At 40.7% G+C, this 17,821-nt stretch overlaps 1 protein-coding gene across 1 annotated transcript in view; it reads left to right on the forward strand.

Annotated features, from left to right (window-relative positions):
- Window positions 1-17,821, forward strand: part of PPARGC1A (PPARG coactivator 1 alpha) — a 367,686-nt gene that overhangs the window by 135,708 nt on the left and 214,157 nt on the right. The gene's annotated exons all lie outside the window — the stretch shown is intronic.

Consider the following 17,821-nt stretch of genomic DNA (forward strand, 5'->3'; position numbering starts at 1 on the left):
CATTTTGTTTTGGTGTTTTTCTTTGAGAAATACAGAAATAATACAGGTGTGGTGCTATAAAGCTCTGTGTAAGTATCTGCTGGCTTTACCCTGGCTTAGCCTCTCTTGGTACATACAAGTAGTCCCTTAGACGCCTTTGGGTGAGGTTGCAGACTTGGCCCCCTGCTGCCCTGCACTCTTAATTATCTAGAAGGAGAAGAATGCTTGTAGTGACCAGAGCATGGCTGCAGTAAATGTTATCCTTCCTGGTGGAAAAGGGGTCAGACTGCAGTAGAAGAGGAAGAAAAGTACAGGAAAAGGATGACAAAAACTGTAGGAGAAAAATGAAATGAAAAATACAGGGGCAGAAACTTCACCACTAATAATTCTCACCAATCCAACTTTTCCCTAGTAGAGACCCATTCATTTACAGTGTCTGCATTAAATTTATCATCTCTGGTCTAGCTAGAAAATGGAGGTCAAATTTCATTTTGGCCTGCAACTTGATAAAAATGACCTGCAAAAGGTAGATGACAGGCTGTTATTTTATGCACTGGAAAATAGCAAAGATCAGATTCTATCTCCTCTGTGTCCTCTTTCTGTGCATGTCTGATGCTAGCCCCTATCTGTAATGTATCACTGGAGAGTGCCCTGATTTGTTGAATGGCTGGTCAGTGTTTAAAAGAAGAAGGATCTGTTTGGAACTGGCAGGCAATCTCAATCAACATGGGTTGATGATGCACCTTTTGCCATCTGAAATCACCACTGAGTCACTAACAAGTCATAAAAATACCAGGTGCATTGATGTGACAGTCAAAAAAACTACTTGTTATAGTTCATTTCATCTCCAGAGACATCTATTAATAGTAATTAATGATTCTTCAGCAGTTGCATTCACTGTGTCTCAACAATTTTCAGAAGGCAGGCAAAATCCTGTTAAAAGGACGGTGTGCCAACAGGGCTTGTAGACAGCAGGAGGGTGTAAAAGTTAAACTCTACACTGGAGGAAAAAAGCCACCCAAACAAGTGTTTCTGTAGCACTTGGAGTATTTTAGGATCTACACCGAATAGAGACTGTAAAGGATTAGTCTGGGATTAAGAATCCTTTAAATTTACAAAGTGCTTAACCTTCACTGTGTCTGCTTCTTATGCTGTTTGCAATATTGCTCTGCCACTTTTGCAGGGGAGCTCGTGGCAGAGCAGTAGTGCTGCAATGCAGCCTTCTCCACGTTGGGTCTTTTATGATTCAGTACTACTTTTGGTTTGCTTTGTAAAGATCATTGCAAGGGCTTATCTTGTGTAATTGTTTTACTGCCATCTGCATTACAGTATAATTACCTTTCAAAAATGGTAGATCTCTTTTGCTAATGTTTAAAGGCAAATAATAGGCAACTAAATTGCAAGGTCTTGGGATGTAGCAGCACACAGGCGGTAATAAAATGTATGCTATATTTACTGCATATACTTCTGTCTCTTGTTCGTTTTGCTTTTTTTTCTTTGGGTTTTTTCCTCCCCTTCCCTTCCCTTCCCATAGGAATGGTAGTTGGTGATTACGGTTTTCTCTTCCTTGTATTTTTTTCCCCTTGCCTGTCCTCTTTTTACATAGAGTTAATCATAACTCGTGAGGGTTTTTTTTTAGAATTTGTTCTGATCCTTATCTGATAGCTGTCCTACAGTTCAGGAAGGATGGATATTCTGGTATTTTCCTCAACTGTAATGACAAATAGAAATATTGCAAATAAATCTAACACAGATTGAACTAAATAAAATATATATTTTTAAAGGAGACACAGCTATTTCCTATAAATAACCACTTACAGTTTTTTTAAGTTTTAAGATGTAGAAATGCAATTGTAAATCTGTCTATCTGTTTTCTGCTTGCAGCCTATAAATGCCTGTAGGTTCAAATGATAAACTACTTGTCCGATAATATCTTTAAGTTTTCTGGTTCCTGCAATTATGTATCAGGAATTACAGGAGGTGCCTTCCCTTAAATATGAATGCCTATACCCTGTCTGCTGCTGTAAATCCTGTATTACCTGAAAGGTTAAAATACGGAGGTGAGGACATTAAAAATGCATCCAGAAAATGCAGATGACAGGAAAAAAAGAAAATACAGCAACAGAGGGGAAATACCATAGATAAAATGATAAGGCAGAGAAATAAAGCATGACAAAACCATGATAGTTTGCATAGGTAATGAGAATTGAATTCGTGGTCTTTAAATTGCTGTTTAAATTCCTATTTGCATGTTTATCAGAAATATCCTTTGCTTAAGTAAAACTGGCCTATATACATTTTTAAAATCCATTTATAGGTCTGATTTTGATGAGAGTTAGACAGATGTGTGTGATACTATATTAATAGTGGCAGTGTGCACAAGTCAGTGGCAGCTGTTCAAGATGGGTTTCATGAAGGGCTGGTCCCTGTTTTCCTCAAAGTCAATAAGGAAATACATCACCTTCATTAAAAGCAGAACTGAGTCCTGAGTGGCTTGTGGAGAGCCCCAGGAACAAGCCCACATAGCCTTGAGCCTCCTGGAACTCTGTAGTCCTCTGATTTTTACAAACTGGAGTACTCTGAGCACCTTTTGTCAGGGTTTGGTGGCCTCAGCTCCCAAGTCAGAGGGTCTTACAGGACTCGGTTCTGTTTTTGTGTCTTTCCTGATCTTGCCTGTTTATCTGTGATTGATTGCACTGGCGACTGGGTGACCCTATTCCTCAGATAAGTGCAAGATCATAATTCTGGTATTTAAAACCTCACACTTTTAATGTTGGAATATTGGACTGCTTCATCTTTGCAATTGATACGTGCATGAATTTGGCTGCCTTCATGTGCTTGTTCCCTGTATGATTGTGTCTGCAAGGGAATCCATGTGCTTGGGTAGCTGCACCTTCCATGTGTCCCAGCTATCTCCAGTTCACTCCCAGCCTGCTCTCCTAATGGTTGCCATTTGGGAAACAGGCCATGGGAGCTTCACTGGGAGGTGGCCCAGGCATGGTGGAGTTCAGCATTGCCCCAAAAGACACTGAATGCCTCAGGGGGTCCTCATCACATGGTGGTCACCATCAGCTCTTTTGGGAGATGGAGAAACTCCATGGTGAACAAGAGAGAACAAGCATCCTTCTCAATAGGCTCTCCAGCATGTAGGCAAGGATGGCCCTTTCCTTCTCTTTTGGAGCAGTCCTGGGAATTGTCTCCTGCTGGTCTGTACAGTCCTTTGAAGGCTACAGCGGTTTGTGGGGAATGGAGCCACTGCAGATCCAAGTCATGTGCTTGCTCCTTATATGCATTCTTATGGCATCTCTGAAACAGATGCAAATTGAATTTCAAACAAAAGATATCACCACAGCTGCTACAGTGGTGAATGACCCATTCTTTGAAAACTGACACTGCCATACACATCTGCAGGTGTACACCCTGGACTGATAGGCTTTGGGTATGATGTAGCATTCCTAAGAGGAAAAACAAGCATTGAAGAGCTGCTGTTAAAACATAAAAATCTTCTTTTTCTCAAAATGAGTGTGTACATTTTTTTTCTCAATATATCTTTTTTGTCATAGAATCAAATGAAACATACTTGCCTTTTTCATGTATGTGACCTCTTTAATTAATCTATCTCTTTTGAAAGTCTGTTTTCTAATATACTGCTACTATGGAAAAGTCATATGTCTAATTTACATGTCCAAATTAGTTTCAACTTAGTTATATTGAATGATAATAGATTTCTTTTTCATATAATTAATGTTGTCTGCAAACGTAATGTGGATTAAATCTATCATTGTAAAGATCTTAAGATTTTAATATTTTTGCAGAGGCATAAATACAGTGTAGCTATAATTATTTCATTATGTATGTATAAAAATAGGATACGGGGGAAAGTGCATGCTTTCCTTCACTGATTACTCTTAATGTCTCCCAAATTTCCTGATTTACAATATTCTCCAAGGATGTAGATTTTTCTAATTGAAGTACAGTAATTTGCATATTTTTAGACCTTGTGACACAGTTAATTGATATGTCATTACTTATACGGCACTGAATATATTTTATACATTCACTGCAGAGCAGGCTTAACTTGAGATGCAGTGGCACTTTGCAAGGAGCTCGAAACTATTGCATTTGGTTTAATCTTTTTACTTTCTTTCCTCTCCCTTTCTTTATAAAGGCTAAGCAAAAATGGATGGTGTAGTAATTGGTGTAGTTCCTGTTCAAATGTACTCGTTAAAATAATGTTACTGTGTAAATGACAGGATGAGAAAAGTAAGATCAAGTAAACAAAGAAAGGAAGAATAATGGGAGAGACAAGGACAAAGAAGATAAGGTTAAGGTTGGGAGGGAGCTAAATGTCAATAGTATCAGTGCTGGGTGTTTGAAAACCAAATTGTTCTGTTTTCTTTTACGCTATTCAGTATAAACTTGTTAAATGTTCACTGTGTCTAGGAATATTTTAAATGGGCCTTTTAAATTTAGGAGCACTGTATTTATTATGGATGCTAGCAATGAGCCTAATAGTGCTCCAGTATTCAAAAAGGGTCAGAGTTTCTCTAGTGGCAACATATTTGTTTATCCTGGGGCATACCCCTGCAGAACTGAATGCTTTTAATCCTTATTTGCTAACCAGGAAGATGGCTCAGTCGTGTAAAAAGAACTGAAGGGATTTTAAGTTTATTTTTTGAGCATCTGGTTAGAGGTATGGCCCATTGGTAATGGCAGTCTCATCTCTGGTGGAAGATTTATTACTACTGACCATTCCTTACATGGTGGTAAGGGGGAGTGGGGGCCCTTAGTGCAGGGTAGAGAGAATAGGATCCTGCCCCTTGCCCCACATAAGACAGGCTGTGTTAATGGCAAGCCAAGGTGAACACCAGTGGAGATGTGGGAAGCATTGGGCTGTAATGGGTCAGGCCACAGGTGAGACTCAGAAGTGCTGCTGACCTTTCTCTTGATCATCTCCTGAGAGCAAGGCTGACGTGCTGTATCTTCAGACAGTGCCTGGAGGTGCAGCACGGAGCAGGGTGTGCGAATTCATGTCATGGATGTTGTGCATTCCTGTGCACTTGACAGTCCCTCAGATGAATTGCTTTTCTTCCCGGTCCTGCAGTGTATGTGAGGTCCAAAATGTATGACTTATGCCCATGTTTATGTCATGTGCATTTGCCCTATGGGAGTTACACTGTGAGTTGCTTATGATCTTTGTTATTTAAGGTCTGTATGTCTTATGTGCTCTTTTTTGGTGTTTTGGAAGGATGAGGTTGGGTGTGAGAGCGGAAGACATCACTGGAGTGAGAGTTACTAAGGGAAGCTATTGCATTTTCTTAAAAACTGTACTATCTTGGCAGGAGTTTCTTCTAAGGCAGCAGTAAAAAAAATATATATATAAAACTACTGAGCACATCTTTTAAAACGCTTGTACACTGGAGGCTTCTTGCTTCAAGATACTTCCTCTTGAATCAAGCTCCAGAGACAAATATGAATTCTGAATCCTGGCTACAAAAGCAGAATTCACTCGCATATCAGCTTGCTTTATTCTTTTTTTTTTTCCTTGCCAGCAGAAGGGGTGAGGAAGGGGATAGAATGCCAAAAGTGATTCCTGTCTCTCCCTCTGAATTTGGGGTTCCTACTCTTCCCAGTCCAGAACACTCAAGCAGCTGCAGAGGATGAAAATGATGATAGAGCAGCAGCTCATAAGTGAATATGGGGGTTCTGCCCAAGTTAGCATTTCATTTGGATCTGATTTTGCTGCAGCCCCAAACCTGCCTGGAATCTCTCTTCCCAGATAGGCAGTGGAGCATTTACTGGCATAAGGGTACATTTTACTGCTCCAGAAAAAAAACACCTTTAGGCAACTTGCAGACCAAAGTTGTTGAAATTGAGGGAATCTTCATTTACAAATTATGTGGTTTCTGTGTTGGTTTGTTGTTTTTTTTTTTTTAATTTAAACAAACTATGGTGGGCTTCCCTAGGTAATAAAAATCGAATAGTAAAAAGTGTTTATTCTTGCAGAATCATAGCATGGGAAGAGAGTTTAGTCTTTAGGATAGCATTGACTTCACATGCCTTTAACCATCTATGAGACAGCTGCTTATGATAAGCCAACTGTTTAGGCACTATGTCATTGGGGAAAGAGAGAGGGGTGTCTTCAGGACATACTTGTCACCAGTCTTTGACGCCAAACTGAGGCTGTGGCGACTGATATGCATGAGAAAATCACCAGAAGTGTTCAGGAGATTTTGCTGTGCTGCAAGAACAGATTGTGATTCAAGAACTGCAGATGCAGTTTCAGGATGGTCTGAACACAGGATAGTTAAAGTGACTTCTTTCTTTTGTTAAAGATAAATTTAACACCAGGAATAAAATAAAAACATACCTCGCTTTTAAAAATGGTCTCATTTTCTGCTTGAACTTTTTAATGGTGGTCCAGCAAAAATTGTAGCATTTATGAATATTACAATATAATAATCTGCGCTGTATTACTACTACTAATAATTGAGACATTCCTTGATGATTGCATTAAATGAGGTGATTGATTTTGCACTGAAGAGCATATTTTCTTACAGAATACTTTTAACTGCTCTGAGAAAAGATACTTAAAATGAAAATATACAGCTCTTAAAGAAATACTTTATCAGTTCAAAACAGCAGTAAGCATCAATAAATTTATACTGTACACACTAATTCTGGTAAAGCAATGCAAAGCCTTTGGATGTTTTTACATTGCTGTGTCTCTCATTTTGCTCATCATGCAACTCTCAGGTTTTACTGCCCTTGAAAAAGAACTGCACTTAAGCATCAATTGTGTACATACAGAGCGCTGTAATTTCATAGACGAGTACATAAGGTGCTGCCATCTTACAGCTGAGCACTGCGTGTGTGAGTGGTGCTAATCTCCTCCTCTTTGTGAAGGTTTCTGAAGGTTACTGTGCAAATACAACCTGTAGACTTCTGCTTTGTTAATGGGAAGGGAAGCCTGCTAACACTTGTCTTTCCAGGGAAAGAACTTTATTTTGCTTGTCCATATTTTGTTGTAATGTTCACAAATCTCTTGCAGTTGCCTTTTTAAGAGCTTCAACTGCAGTTTCCTCTGTCTCCGAGCTAACATTTCCACCCTCTGATACCTGAGTGCCTCATAATCTGCCCAGGGAGAAGTCGTTAGTGCATCCCTCAAGTGCTGCTGCTTTTGGGATAGGCCCTCATAGTTCCATGTCTTTCCAGGTCCAGGAAAGGACATGAAGGTTTAACTTCACCAAGTGAAACTTCAAAAGAATTTTAAGAGGGCAGAACCCGAGCTGAAAATTTGCTAAGACACTGGTTGAAATACCCACTCCTGAGAATTTTCTATCAAAGCTACTAGCCTGGATAAGTCCTGGCCCTTCAGAAGTCAATGGTAGTTGTCCCCTGGATTTTGCCCTGCAAATCACCTTTAGTCTCATCCAAGTCACATCTGGACTTGCAGTCCTTGACTGCAAAGCAGCTCCTGGTCTCTTCAGGGTGAGCTGTGTATAACTTCGAGGTGTGTGCATGTAATTGATCTCCAAGTAAGGATAAGGAACAGCTTGCATACAGCTGGAAAAAGAATGAGGAAGCATGCATTGGAAAGTAATGCTTGCTGGAAATCAGGGGTGTAGCAACTTTTCAGTCTGGCTGCAAAAACACAAAGAAATCCAGTGGCTGAAATTTGAAGTTTGACTAATTCAGCCTTGAGTAATACACATTTATTGTGAGGGATGAGGGCAGTTTACTGTGAGGTGCAGGGCTTTCTGTGGCTTGTGTTTTTTTGAGACAAAGTTGGAATGTTCTTTTGGAAGAAGTTATTTTCTCCTGTAATAGAATACCTATGGTCCTTTGGAGCATGGTAAGGTATGAGTGTGTTTTCCTTAAGCTCTGTGCTCATAGCACTTCTTACTCTTTTTCTTTTGGATGCTGTGGGCAGAACTGGGTCACCTTCACTGCTCTCAGCACATCTATCACCCTTAAAGTTCCACCTCAGGAAAGTGGTTATAATAAAGTCTTGTCCATAAGTCACCTGCAAGAAGCTGGACTTTTTTTACCCCCTCACACAATTAATTGGGTTTGTTAATGTTTTAGTAACTGTTTATCTCTAAAGTCTGATGTATTCCACATTTGCAGGTGGGGCTCTGAAACAGGGGGTAGCAGTGCTCACTCCTGAGCCTCATTGTTCTTGTTTGACTGACACAGACACAGTTCTGTGTATCATCATGTGAAGATTGGAAGAAGTCTGTCAGATCAGATGGATGTGAATGTGTGGTCACCTTTCTTGAGGTTTTTTTCTGCTGCCAGATTCTAACCTGATTTCCTTCTATTTGCAAGGTCTTTGGTACTTGATTGAACTTCAGTTTCTGTTTATCAGATGTTTAACTCTGGTCATCTGAGAGCTGAACTGATGTAATTTAACTGAAATTTTGGGTTGAATGTAGAGCATCTGTGTGAAATGTGATAGTCTGTGGGTTAACAGAAGTTGTGTAGCATAATCTCGTGATCTGTCTAGAAACACTGAAAACTATTCTCTTACAGATAATTAGAATGAAAGTTAAATCTTCATGTTCTTCACATTATTATTAACTGGTCTATGAGCATGAATCTCTTAAAGTACTTACAGAAAGGCCATGACCCCCAAAAGCTTAATCTTGTGTATCATACATAGATAGACACACACATGCATGTGAGCACACCACCTTGGCATGATCCTTGTTAGCACAGGAGGAAGTGGAAAGACCAGAAGAGCTTCTCAGGTGAGTGCAGGAGATTATAGGAGAAGAAACTGTGCTATATTTACAAATATGAATGACTGGTGGAAATGCTTAACCTGGGAAGGCAAACATTGCTTTTGTTTGAGCCTTCTGAGTATGTTTTTAATGTTGTATTTCAAAGCTTAAGAAATAAAGATCAAACCTTAAGAGGAGAGTGTTTGCTACCAGGGTAGGTCCACCACTAGGTGCTTATCCATCTTTTGAGCTGCTAACAGATCTGTCTGTCCTACTGGGTGAAATAATGAAGTCTTTGTTTATTCTCATACAAATGAAGATCATGTTATGCTGGTGATATAAATTAGTTATCCTGAAAGTCACCAATCGTGCTGCTTATTTCCATGCTATTAGAATTGCAGAAAATCTGAAAGTAATAAATGCCAATTAATATAAAACGTACAAACAAGTCTATATTGAAACCCGTATTTTTCTAATATCTTGATTGTTTTTAAAAGCGTTTATTTTTACTAACTAACAAACTTGCTTTGTTGGGCAGTTCATTAGCTGTAGAAAGATTTTACTATTTGCACCAAAAGTCTGTAATAAAATTCTAGCTGTATCATTTAGAGCTGATTTTTTCATAAAACATTATGCATCAGGTAAATAGGCTGAATGTAAATGTCTACTTTAGGCAGGGTTCATTAACAGCTAGAAAAGATGCAGTTTTGACTAGGAATGAAAAATAAAACAATGAACTATTTTGTGACATAAAAATAATCTAATACTTCAAAGTGGCTTGTACCAAAGCATTAAGACTGTTAAATTTTAGATGTAGCCACTATTTTTTTTGCCCTACAGTGGACCAGTGTAAGCCAGTACAATATTTACAATATTCAATATTATGCAAGCATATAGTGCTGAGCAGTAGATCTTACTCAGCCATAAAACTAAAATGCTTGCTGATTTTAAGATCTGCACTGTAGAATGGCAGCAGATCAGGGCTCTTTCTCTAGTGAATATAAGCTGTGACTCAGTTAATTCACTATGCAGATCGGCTCATAAGTTTTCATGGTAAAGATCAGGTGCTGACAAGACCATGATAAGACCACTGATCCATTTCTCCCCAGAGCTCAAATAATTGTTATTAGTAGTAATTATATCTTACATTTACATGCAGCTATATGTTAATATAAGTTTCTTATATTACATAGCAAGCAAAAGAAATAATCCTGTCCTTGCTGCTCTCCCAAAAGATCCTTTGACTCAGGATATCTCATGTCTGTGGCATGGATGCAGTACACTTTTATGATGGTGGTTTTTTTTACAAGGAGCTGATCAGCCTTTATTTTAAACTCAGAGAAATCGTTTTTTTCAGTATGAAATGCCTCTGTACCATCTAATATTGTGGCAGATGCAGCCAAAGGCTAGAGATGACATTTATATGAGATTTCCGGCACATGACTACTGGAGTAGAATAGCTGGGGTAAGTATAAACTGACTAAAGGATTTTTCTTCCATTTGCTGCTACATAGGAGTACTTTGATATCCCAGAAGGTAGAATAATTGGTTCTGTGTTCTTAGTTTCCTTTATGTAATTAAAGCTTCATCTCCTGTGTCATATGTGGCAGGTGGTTGTCCCTTAATCCTTTTGTAAAAGGGGAGTCATGGGCACCTGAGATGGCGTTCTGAAAGCCATCAAGTACTAGCACCACAGGAATCCTAGAACAAGCAGAGACAAGAAAGGAATCCAAGTGTTCTGTCCCTTAAGCCTCTGCTCATCTCTGGTCCTTCTTTCTCCATGAACTAAGGAGGTTGTAGTGAGGTGAGGGTCGGTCTCACCTTATTGCTAGGTAACAAATGATAGGATGAGAGAAAGAGCCTCAAGTTGTGCCAGGGGAGGTTTAGATTGGATATTAGGAAAAAATGTTCAGTGAAAGGGTCGTCAGGCATTGGAATGAGCTGTCCAGGGAAATGGTTGAGTCACCATCCCTGGAGGCAATTTAAAAGGCGTATGGATGTAGCATTTAGGGAGATGATTTAGTGGTGGACTTGGCAGTGCTGGGTTAATGGTTGGACCTGTTGAACTCAAAGGTCTTCTCCAACTTAATGATTCTATGACGACCTAATGATTTTGTGTGTCCCTTTCTCTAAAATATGAAATGCCCCAGTAGAGGATTGAAAACCTTGCTGATACTACCACTCCAAACCTTTTGAGACCAAGAACTTCAAAAACTTACTGCAGAATTTGCTTTGTGCTGCAACCTGAGCATATGTTCAGCTTTCCTGTTGAGAAAGAACTTTATCCAGAAGCTCAGAAACTTTGATTACTTATCCTCTGACTTGGAGGTGTCAAAGATAAGGAGAGGTGGACCAGATGTAGGATCTGTCTTCTATTGTTCAGTTTGAGCTTCCTCCTACACCCAATTGTGTTTAAATCCCCTTTCTCAGCATGACACTGCTTCAGGTGAATGTGGCCTGCTGTCTGTAACACATAACTAGGGGAAACAAGGGGGAAAATAACCTTTGCAGCCTCCGCTGTACAAATCCAGCAGCTTTTACCACTGAGTGTGCTGTTAACTCGTTTGTTACGGCTGTTATGCATGGGCCAAGGTGTCTCCCAAGGAGATAGTCTTTTCTGGGTGAAAGAATACATTTTCCTTCTCCCCTCCTCTTGTCATTACCTCATAGAGCAAAACAAGTCCTTGGGATCAACTCCAGTCTGTTGGGTAGAGGGTATGTTTCCTAATTCAGTTGCAACTCAGCGGTGCAGTTCGTGAAATAATAATATATATACTGAAGGCTCTGTGGGGGACTGCAGTGAAGCAGTAGTTACTGCTCATAAAGTTTTTTAATAGGACGTGAGTTCCAGGATTCAAGGGAGAGAACATTAATGTCCTTTACAGAACGTCATGGAAAATAAATACTGCGCAGCACCAATCTCTTGGCAGTTTCAAAGGATGTCTAAAGAGGATCATTATGAGACCATTTATGATGGAACATGACTCCACTGCAAGTCTTTGGAGTCTCTGCTGGGATGTTGTTCCTACTGCTTGAGATTAGGAGAGGAAAGCAATTTCAGTAGAAGTCTGTGGAGACTATGTGGCAATTACGTTGCTGACAATATCAGTATGATTTTAGTGGGAGTCTCTGGAGACCTTAACTTCTCAGTGAAGTAAAATGCACCATGCCCATACAAATTATATTATTGTTTGAAATAAACCAGGATAATTTAGGATAAACAAGTACTGGAATAGTAGGAGTATTCAAATCGATTTACCTTGTGGCAAGAAATGCTGCCCACAGCCTTGCTGTAGCCTCCTGCCACAGTCCTTCATCCTGTGCATGATTTGTGGGTGATGGTTTCTCTGGAAATCCTAGGCTAAAGACTGGCTTATTTAGGTGTCTGTACAGTTGGTGGCCAGTTTTGAGAGGGAATTGTACAATTGGGTTGTTTTACTGAGCTCCTGCTCTGCCAGTAGTGATTTGTGGGGTCTGAAAATTGCAGGAGGTGAAGCTGTCAGAAGCAGCAGTCTGTCAAAAAGAGCTGAGGAGGGAGCTGGGGTTAAAAATGTGGTGATGGATGAGTACAGCTTTTGGGCCTCATGACAGTGGTGAAACAATGACTGGTTTAAACCATCTGGCCTGGACAATGGTTGAAGTCTGCCGAGCTCAGGGAAGCAGTTCCCAAGTTTTGCGTTTCTAAAAGTACACCACTGCCCTTGTTCTTGCTGATGTTTGGCAAAGCCACTGTCTGCAAGGCTATTGCAGTGCACAGCTGGTTCCTGAAGCAGTAGAGTACCAGCAAAAAAAGATACCTGGGTGCCCATTGATGCTGGCTGGGAGCTGAGCAAGCCTTGATGCTTTTCTTGCCCATTGGCTACCTGGGACTTTTCTTTCCTCTTCCCTTAAACTGCCTTACATAGGCTGAAGGGAGAGCCACAGCATTTACAGGGCTAGAGGAAGGCAGTCTGAAGCAGGCAGGATAAAGTGCAGCATTTGCATTTTATTGATTCTTACCTATTGATTCCAATGGGATGAAGTGTCTGTGAAAGAGAAGTGAGACTGGCAGACAGACGAGAGCTCTGGCATCACAGGCAGGCTGGCCTTGCCTGACAGAAGCAAGATGATATAAACAAACACCCCAGATATTTTCCTAGGACAAATCTAAGAAGTACCTATGAAAAGGAGTTCCATTCCTAGGAAGGATAAGATTTACCAGAAAAAGTTTAGTTTGCATTTGATCACTTGTTCAGATAAAAAGGAGCAAGGAAATACCATGAGAATTTTGTGACAGATTGCTTTGTGCCAGCTACGTTTACAGAGCCATTTTCTGTAAGCTGGAGGCTGACAAAACTTAGATGTACATCTCCTTTTACAGGAGGTGGTACTTGTTTGGTGACTCAGATGTGCAAATGAAAAAATATGCTGCAGCCTGACCTTTCAGGTATGAGGAGGGTGTCTGAAGGGGTGCTGAATATCCAAAATAGTGTATTGAGTGTACAGTTTTACTTAATGTGTTTTATATGAATAGTTTTATTGAAAAGGCTAAGCACATACCGAGGAAAATATGTTCAATGAGAGTATTGATCTTATTAAGGGTTCCTCTGCATATGTATGTACGTATATGTATCTATATATATTTACACACAAACTCAAAGCTGCTTTTTGATTGTGACCAGTTTGTTGCTGGCTCATTAAAAAACATTCCTTCTGCGCTCTATCTCTGAACATGGTTTGGAGAAGAAGGTGGCACTGCATCACCTCCTGGGTCCTCTGGATCCTGGGAGTCAAAACCACCCTGATGGAACTCACAGTCCTAAGGTGCTCACTGGGATCCTGGCAGCCATCCCAATGCAGGGTCTGATGCATCTGGCAGGTTCAGTGGCCAGAGTGATGGGCACCTTCCTCTCTGGGCAGAGGTTGGGTACACAGCTCTTCCCAAGCCTTCTGGGAAGGGCAGAACTGAGCTGGCCTGGCTCAGATGGGGACCCTGAGTCCAGCAATATCAGCTTGAAGAAAATGATATAAAAGAAGCAATATTGGGAAGCCTGTTGTGTCCGGTGCCTCAGCTGCACCTAGCAAACTGAAACCTTGATTATCTTCTTTCTCCTTATTTTGTTTCTTATAATTAGTTATTGAGCTCCCATATAAGATCAGTCAAGTACCAGGACAGTGACTCTCTGTACAGCCCTACAGAAAACGTGGCCCCAGCCTGTGGGTTTCTCCAGCAGTAGCTGTCAGACGTCCTCCCACCATCAGTATGTACCAGGCACCAGCTCTGTCCGTTTCTTCTTCCCAGGCCCAGTAGTGCCCCCAGTGCCCTTGTGTCCCCTTTTGCTCCTCATCTACTAGCACAGATTTCCCCACAGCTCTTTTTCTGAATGCGAAATACATCCTTTTATGGATGTTTTTCAGAAACATCAACAGAGCTGTCCCTCCTCCCTGCTTCTGCTATATTCTTAAAAGACACACAGTTTCAGACAGAAAGGATTTTGCACATGGAAGTGGATCTGATTGTAAATAAAAGGGTAGCAGACTTCATTGCATGAAAGAGAAGTACAAAATATTATAAAAAGAGAGAAGAAGAAAAAGGAAGGTAGAAGTTTTTTCTTCTGGTTGAAGTGATGTTAATCAAAGAACTGTAAATATCAGATGAAATGAATGATTTGAATAGTATGTTCCTTTCATCCTGCAAAGTCTTTTGTGCTTAAATTTAAGTATATGTTAAATTTTATTAGATACTAACACAAACTCTGTGCGTGAAAACATGCTTCAACACTGTTTTAAAATTTCTTATTTTTTTTCTTTAAACTCCGTAATTCTCATAATGGATTTCTCATGCTTACTGGTATATAGGTTAATTGGAGGAGAAAATAACATACAGTTTTGAAAACCTTGGCCTTGCTCTTCATATCATAGAAGGAAAAAGAAAGAAAAAGTGAAATAATTTTATCCTGCTTCTTCCCTCTCTGCTTTCTACGAGCAGATGTTGGAGGAGACAGAGTGGTGAATTGCTGGGCCTGGAGAGGTCTGTGCTGCTGCCAGTTGCTGGGGTTGCTTGTGCATCACCTGGTAGGACACAGCGTGTGACTAACAGCAGTGGTGGGCACCACTGGGCTGCCACAAATGCACCCTTGTTGGTGCATGCTCTGGGGGTCCCTTAGAGGCAGGGCTGACTCAGGGGGTCAGCCTGCCTGCTTTGATGGTCCTAGGGTGCAGAGGCGTGATGGTGGGGCAGCTCTACCTCCTGCCTCTCTGCTCAGGGATGCCCCATGGGTGTCCACCCACATCCTAGAAGTGCCACTTAGCATCTGACCCATCCTTGTTCTCCGTACTGAGTGGTGGTTTCACTGAATGATGACATCCCTTGTTTCCAGCTATCCCCAAGAAATAGGATGAGTTGTGTCTTTCGTGCTGTACTGAAAGATGTGTGCTTAACATGCTTGGCTTCATCCAGCAGCGTGTTTCCTGCAGAGTCACCGATCTGCTTCATTTTCAGCTATAAAGCTAAGCAGTCCTGCTCTAAGACCATAGGTGACCCAGCATCTGAGGGTGAGATCCTGCCTACACAGTAAGAAGAGTTAAGGATGTGCAATTTGAAAGTGCTTTTGCCTCTAATTTTGTCTTCCTTGTTATCCTGCCTTCACTTTGAATGCTTTTAAGTCATTGTGGCTTTTTTTCTTAATCTATTGAAAGAAAACAATAGGCCTATTGTTAAATTTAAATGCAAGATACAATTAAAAGCTCAGATCTCTGATGTGGTCCTTTAAAAATCCCTCTGTAGATGGAATAAGGTTGCTTTTCCATTGGGAACTCTGCATTATTTAGTAGATTTGCCTTGCAGGACAGATCGTTTCAAGGCTTTACATTTATATAGAGGATCAAACATTTCTGTGGCCTGAATTAAAGCAAAATAATCACCAGCTCCATGAAAGTTTGTGGTTTCCTGAACAGGCTTTTTTCTTCCTTTACTTTCTTGTCCCTGAGTAGATTTTTTTCCCCTAAACCCTCTTCTTTGACATGTTTTATTCTTCCTGGAGTGCATCTTTGATCTGGTTTCCTAGTGATGTGGTTCAGCCAACTCAAAGACAATGAGAGTTTCAGTTAGCTGTTCCACTGCCTACTATTGTGAGCACCTAGGAGTCTCTGCCCTGGTCTATGCCAGGGAAACCCTGGCTCCCAGAAACCAGAGAAGTTCTTTCTTTTATTCAAAATAAAAATCCTGTTAATTCCACCCTGTTCTGTTTGTAGTCTTCAGCTGCTCACTAATGTCTCTTGTTTAGAGCAAACTCTGTAAATGTAGAACTTTTTCACTTTTGTACTTTATTCTTCTTTGGTTGGTTTTGTTGCTGGCCTCTGTCTCTCCAACTAAGCAGCATGTTTCTATTACTTCTTCAGTTGTCTTGAAATGATACTGTACTATTCAGTGCTTATATTGGTCCCCAGGGGAAAGAGGTACAGCTCAAACACATTCAAAATATAAGTTATTTCTGGGGAAGCAAAGCATAATGCATTTTACATCTCTTTTAATACATAGGGCATTTTGACATACACTGATTTGTTATGAAAGAGAATATTCATACAAACTAAAATGTTTTATTTCTGCAGTGACTGAGTCGTTACAAAAGCCGTAGTTCTTTATAGTGTACTTCTCCCCACAGTGTTTTTCAGTGAAATTCTGGCTGCCAGCTGTGGTTTTTGGTGCTGGAATACTGTCTGAGCCATGACGGGCTTGGTGGCAGCCTCACACCCACAAGTTGTAAATGATGTATGAAATGCAAAATCCTCACTTGCCCCGCACATGGGGAGGAGGGAAGTGATGCTTTGCTGCTGCTGGTTCTCTGTTCTCTTAGCTGAAACTCCTCAGTGAAGAATCATTAAAAAATAAATACAACAATAAAGAAAATGAAAAGACAGCTGGAAGACATTGCAAACTGCAGAACAAACAACCAGGAGAGCCATTTAAGGCCACCTACCACTGCTTGTAGCTGGCTACATGAAATGACTGCCAGGAACACTCCCTTCTTCTCTGACTTGATTCTTTTTATTTTCCCAAGGAACTGTGCTTCATATCACTCATAGCACCTGGTTGAATACATCTACCTATCTTTTCTTTTAATTAAGAAATAATGTCAGTAGGATGAAAATAAAACTTGACAGGATGAAGATTTCCTACTGTATTATAAAAACAATGTGAAGGTGAAACTGAGATATTTATTTTTGAAAGCAAGAAATCATCTTCCAGTGGCAAGATCCTATTACTGGGAGCTTGTTGTTGTTATATTAATGAGTGAGAAGTGTGTACAATGAAGTGAACATTGGGAGATTTGACCAGACAACCAGAAACAAAGCTCCTCACACAGGCAATGGTGCAACTGAGGCTAGTGGTTGACTGCTATTTTTGGACACCTGTCCTGGCTGACACAGAGAGTATTTGTTTTGCATTAACTGGCCTCAAGAATTGCCAGAGACCGCTGGTAAAGTGATAGGGTTGTCAGGTCCTTGTTGCTCTTAGCTGCTATTGACTACAGTGGTGCTGACGATGGTTAAGAAGGCAGCGTGGCCAACTCTTAAGGCCCTAAATTTGAACCTAGAGATGTGTATCAGGCATGTGGACTTCCTTGGTATTGCCTGTAGAAGGCTGATGTCTCAACAGTGGGAACCAATATGAGATGTAGAGAAGAGTGATTATTTCCTTAATTTTGCATTCCAGAGTATTTACTGAATAATTGCAGGGAAGTGTCTTGACCCACTTGAGAGAACCCTTTGCACTCTCCTCAAAGCCTCTTCGATATCCTTGGACAAATTAGCACAGACTGTCTTTTTTTAACTTTAGAGGGCAGCTGAAAAAAACCATCTCCACTTCTACAATGTAGCTGACTGATCAGAAAATTTGACCATGGAGATGTTTGAGGGTTTGGGTTGTCTTTTTTTCTTGCGTGGTTTTCCACCAGCATGCCCACCCTCAGGAGTGTGGCTGCAGTGGTGGGCTGCAGGTTGGCTTTGGGGGGCAGGTGGGGAGGGAGCAGGAGATCTTCCACACCTTTCTCACCCATCTAAGTTGAAGTGCTGCCCAAAACTTGGCCAGAGCTGGGAAGACAGCCAGCAGGGTGTAAAGGCAGGCAGTGATTAGA

The sequence above is a fragment of the Aphelocoma coerulescens genome, chromosome 4 (assembly GCF_041296385.1).
Source record: "Aphelocoma coerulescens isolate FSJ_1873_10779 chromosome 4, UR_Acoe_1.0, whole genome shotgun sequence".
Lineage (NCBI taxonomy): Eukaryota > Metazoa > Chordata > Aves > Passeriformes > Corvidae > Aphelocoma > Aphelocoma coerulescens.